Source organism: Lynx rufus, unplaced genomic scaffold (genome assembly GCF_022079265.1).
Source record: "Lynx rufus isolate CCGP_SWC_20201006 ecotype Redwood Valley unplaced genomic scaffold, mLynRuf1.p SCAF_4, whole genome shotgun sequence".
Taxonomy (NCBI): domain Eukaryota; kingdom Metazoa; phylum Chordata; class Mammalia; order Carnivora; family Felidae; genus Lynx; species Lynx rufus.
In genome coordinates, this window is record NW_025814856.1 from 43,399,584 (window position 1) to 43,405,583 (window position 6,000).

A 6,000-nucleotide genomic window follows, 5' to 3' on the forward strand; every position below is an offset into this window, starting at 1 on the left:
GAAAAATAGACATATATTAGGGAGAGGTGATATACCAACCAACTCCCCACTGCCATCAAAAAAAATGGTTATAAAATATTTACAAATTGTGGTAAATGCTAGGAGGGAATAAGGAAGATGCTGTGATAAGATACCACAATGGGAAATTAACATTGGAGTAAGTGATCAGAGACATCTTCTTAGAGAAATTTCCATTTATACCAAGACCTGAAAAAGGAAAAGAAGTTGGACATGGAAAGAATGGGGAGAAAGGGTATTTCAAACAGAAAAGGTAAAATACATGCAAATGTCTAAGGAGAAGGAGGTCAGTGTGTTTAATTATTCATGGAAAGCCAGTGTGGATGGAGAATGGCACCAGAAGGGGCATATGCAGAGTTCAGCTGGAATTCAGTCCTCTTGGACATCGCAGATAATGAGGAGGGATGTGCATTTAAGTTTTAAATGTTATGTATGTTTTAAGAACATTACTCTTGCTACTGAGTGGTAAATGAATTGTTAGGAAGTCAAGGGTGGAACCAGAGTTTTTCACAGTAGTCCATGTGATAGTTAATGGTGACTTAGCAGGGGATGGATACCTGTAGACTTGTCAAGAATTATCAATTGGCCAAGAATGGATAAAGAAGAAGTGGTATATATATACAATGGAATACTATTCAGCCATAAAAAAAAAAGAATGAAATCTTGCCATGGAGCTAGAGAGTATAAGGGTAAGGGAAGTAAGTCAGAGAAAGACAAATACTGTATGATTTTACTCATATGTGCAATTTAAGATACAAAACAAATGAGCAAAGGGAAAAAAACAAGAAACAAATCAAGAGACTCTTAATTAGAGAGAACAAGCTGATAGTTACCAGTGGAGAGTTGGGTGAAATAGGTTATGGGGATTAAGGAAAAAAACAAGAAACAAATCAAGAGACTCTTAATTAGAGAGAACAAGCTGATAGTTACCAGTGGAGAGATGGGTGAAATAGGTTATGGGGACAAGGAGGGCACTTGTCATGTTGTGTGGAAGTGTTGAATTACTACATTCTACATCTGAAACTCATATAACATTCTATGTTAACTAAGTGGAATTAAAATCTTAAAAGAAATTATTGGGGCACCTGGGTGTCTCAATTGGTTGGTTTGGCGTCCGACTTCGGCTCAGGTCATAATCTCACAGTTTGTGACTTCGAGCCCCGCGTCAGGCTGTATGCTGACATCTCGAGGCCTGGAGCCTGCTTTGGATTCTGTGTCCCCTTCTCTCTCTGCTCCTACCCAACTTGTGCTCTCTCTCTCTCTCTCTCTCTCTCTCTCAAGGATAAATAAATGTAAAAAAAACAAAAACAAAAACAAAAAACAAAAAACACCAACACACTTTAAAATATTATCAATTGGCTATAATGCAGGTAAGGTATGCCTTAATTTTTTTGTTATTATCAGGTGGTTAAAACTAGAGAAGGAACACACCTAGGAATACAGAAGATAGGAAGACCATTAAGATTTGGGGGGGTTCATGGTAAGTTGGAGATACCTATGAAATATCTGGGTGAAGATGTCAAAGGAATACATCGCTAAAATTGGGGTCGAGAAATACATTTTTCCCTGAGGGATCCAGCTTCTTCATTAACTGGTGGTAGTGACCCTTAACCTCTGAGGTGACTTTCAAAGTAACCTACTTCATTTTCTAAGTATCAAATTTTTCTTTCTTACAATGTACTATTATATATAGGTAATTTAGTAGTAATGGAGTAGTACTTAAATGGTACAAATGATGCATAGCTTCTATTTTATAACAAAAATCCTGAACAGTGCAAGATCCTGAGTCAGCCATCAAATTAGGTAAATTCGGATTACCACCTTGACTTTACTAAGTTAAAACTTTTTTTTTTTTACCCCTAAGATACTCAGAGATAAAGTTAACTCTCATTCAAAATGATTGGAAAACTCCATTTGCAAAATACTTGGGCAATTAAGATTGACTACTGATTGGTTCAGAACAGAAAGATTCTTCAAGTTTAACCTAATTCCAAAATGAGAAACCAACAGAACGTCTATAGGGTTTTTTTTTCTTTGACTTCATTTCAAAAAAGAGTTTATTATCAAACGTTGAATTAGTAAGTTTAGAGTAACCAAATGGTTTGCTCTTCCCTGACATTGTATTTTGTTCCTACAGACCTTTGCTTATGCCCCCCTTTTTGGAGGGATTGCCCTCCTTCCTTCGACAGCATCTTCAGTAACCAGCCCTAGTGACAGCCACTGGCACAGTGTTCCCACTCTGTCCCACACTCTTCTGAGACTGTGAGTGCACTTCTCACCTTTACTTATCCTTTGAGCTCCTTGCATACATCCCTGTCACCGCATTTGGCACTTGATCTTTCAATTGTTGGTTCACCTTCCAGCTTCTCTCACATAATGGCAAAATAATTGAATGCTGTGAATTTTCCAGCACTTAATGACTATGCTGAGCATGTAGTAGGCTTTTGAGAAATGTACAGGGAAGACAAGAAGGCAGGGAGAAAATGAAAAAAGTTTTATTTCTTTGTTAACAAGTCTGAGTGTGTTTTGCCAGCTATATAGCTTAGAACAAGAGTAATCTAAATAGAAGAATATAAAATTATGATCTTAAATACTGTTGTTTGCCTGAAAAACGTTTTTTGTAATATTTATAAGAAGAGTTTCTTGAAATGGGGGGGGAGCCTATTATCGACATGAATCTTTTATTCATTTATCTCAAGCAGGCTGATGAACAAACATTTTAAGATATCATGACAAGTGACTGTACATGAATTATTTTTTGAAATTTGTATTTAACGACTCTGTTGGCTTTGTGACAATTAAAGAAACAGCTATTCTCTGTAAACTTACATTTTAAGGCAAAGAGAAAATTCTCGCATTATTTCCTCCATTGTCCAGAAGACAAGTTAATATCCAAAGGTAAAATGATTTGAACATCTCTATCACCAAGATCAATGTTTAATTTATTCTCCTAAATGGATTCTCCTTTACCCCTTTAACCTACCTATACGGTCTTGGCATTCGACATGCCTAGAGGTTTAGGTGAATTCTTGGTGGGGGATAATTCTAGCTGTTTCCAAACTATAGTCTACAGATAAGATGAAATAAGACACTTTCAATGTATAGACAGTCACCAGCTTATAAATATATTGTGTTGTTCTAGGAAAGCTGTCATTTGGATGTTACAACATAATGCTCACTTTGTTTCATAGAAATATTGCTGAAAATGGTCCCTTCTGCAGCCCACTAAAGCGTATTGCTTTGTAATGAGTTGACAGAATAGCATTCATGGAACTCAAGAACAAAATCTTAAAACAAAACCATGATTCTCTGAGAAAGTGCATTTAGGATTCTTACTTGGCTTACAGGAAATGCATCTTCCTCCACTCATATCTGCAACTCCATGGGGAACAGGGACTCCATGACCTCCACACCTGGTATAGTATCTCTCATGGTGTGGGACAGGAGCTCTAGTAAAATAACAGAGGAGAAGTAGAAACATAAGATGCAGGTTGTAGGAACTAAATGACTTTAGAAGAGCTTCCTATGAGTGAAATCTCCATTATCAAATAAAAGTCTTCTGCCATATACTGATTTTTGCCCCCTTCTCAGGAATTTTCCTGCCTTATCTCTCTGCTATTTATCTTATCTTTTAATAATCTCTTTAAACTCCACTGTTATCACTGTAGCCCTGGTTTTTTGGGGTGCCAAGACAACAGACCTTCATTCCCCTCCAACCATGATGTGCCCCATCTCACCACAGGAATTATGCACATGGTATTATCTTGCCCTGGAGTCTCCTATTGCCCTCACACAGCTACTCTTGCCTCTTTCACCAGATTAATTGCTATTCATTCTGATTAAGAAAAATTCTCCTCTTACCATCTCCCATTGTACCAATATACTCTCCCCTAACACTTATCAAGCCTCTAGTTCTTCAAAATATATTTGTGTTATTTTTAAATTAATTCCTAAAATTTCCAGTAAACCATAAGCTCCATGAGGATAGAAGCCATGTGGTTTTTGGTTCATCATTGTATCCCCAGAACCCAATACATTTCCTCGCAGTTTCTGAAGCTCTCAATAAATGGAACTTATTTAGAAACAAATAAATAACAATTAATAACCTCTAATAAGTATCTAATAAATAAACACAACTTATTTAATTACAAAAGGTTAAATTAATGAGTTAATGATCATTACTTATATCTTTTCTAAAAGATTTTTCTCTTCATAGAGCTCATCTTGGAGCTTTTGCTGTGTTACTTGTTCCTCAAAACTAGAAGGCAGTTCTCAGATTTCCTCATCATTCTAATGGGACAGAAAATAATGAGAAATCAGGGAAATTTTCATTAAATTATATTTGCAATGCCTCTTTATCTCATATCTAGTTACAATTCCCCCCCCCACACACACACACACAAAACCAGGGAAATAAAGGTGGCAATACCTGGCATGTATAACCCAACTTCCTGCACCCAAGACAATTGTTCCTGCTGAACATCAGAATCCTTCCTACTACAATGCTGTGGGCAACTATCACTACTAACTTTGTTGGTTTCATGAGATGAAATTGACCTGTAATACCTAAAAGAAGTAAATGGAAACAAGTCTCATTTTTTCTGTTATCAGCAAGACAAAATTTTCCAGGCAACTATGAGAAGAACATACTCTCTAATTACCCATATTGCATGGTTCCAACCATGCATTAAAAATAGCCTTAAATATTTTAGAGTTGTGTTATAAAAAGTTTTTCACAAAAAGAATGCTGATTTCTTTCCTCTCATAATACATATCAGATATTGTCTCAGTTATTCCAGTTCTCTTACATACAAAACCTGAAATGTGGTTCCCATCATTTAGATAATAGGATTTATGAGAACAGTTGGTATGATAAGCAGAAAAATGCTTCCCCATTCCAAAGATGTCCATGTCCTAATCCCCAGGACCTGTAAGTATGTTACATTACATGGCAAAAATGATTTTAAAGATGTGATTGAATTGTGGCTCTTGCAATAAGATGATTTTGGATCATTCAGATGGACCCAGTATGATCACAAAGGTCTTTAAAGGTGGAAGCTAAAGGCAAAAGAAGAGACGCAGAGTCAGTGTTACCAGGCTGGAGAAAAACTAGGTGGGTCATTGCTGGCTTTGAAGATACAAGGGACCATCCAAAGAATACAGGCAGCCTCTAGAAGCTGGGAAGGCAAGAAAACAGATTTTCTTCCAGAGCATCCAGAAGGAATGCATTTCTGCCAAATCTTTGATTTTAGCCCATTGAGATCCACTTTGTGTTTTTGTAAGCCGCTAAGTGTGTGGTATAGCAGTAATAGGAAGCAAATATAATGAGTTTTAAAAACTTGCCAAGTTCAAACAGTGAATGGAGAGTTAGAAATAAAACCCAGACAGTCTAACAAGAAAACCCATTTTATGTAATTGGCAATGGAAAAACAACTCAAAACCATGTGAATACACACACACACACACACAGAGATGAATATATAAACATAGCATAAATGTATATATATACAACTGTATTATGCATACGTATATTTAGTGTGTGTGTACACATACATACATACATGTGTCATTACCACTGCTACACTGCTTCATTCATTTTGATTATTTGAAAATAGCACAGCTTTATGCTAATGAAAGTGCAAAGATAAACTTGGTTTCAAAGTGCTACTAAATGCTGTTTATATAGCCTGTTTTATGAGATGCTGAAGATGTACTACACACATAATACTTAAAAGAAATTACAGTTCTACCAGAGTTATCCTCAGATTGTCAATTGATTGTGGATCATAGAATTCTTTTACTCTGTGTGTGTGTGTGTGTGTGTGTGTGTGTGTGTGTATCTACCTTCTTTTAAAGTACTGAGAATGTTTATAACTGTAATGGTTACTAATGATTGCTCATAAATTATTCATAATTTAGATATGAGGAATCTTGAAATCAAAACTAATGGCACCAGACATAAAGTGACAACCCAGAACTGAA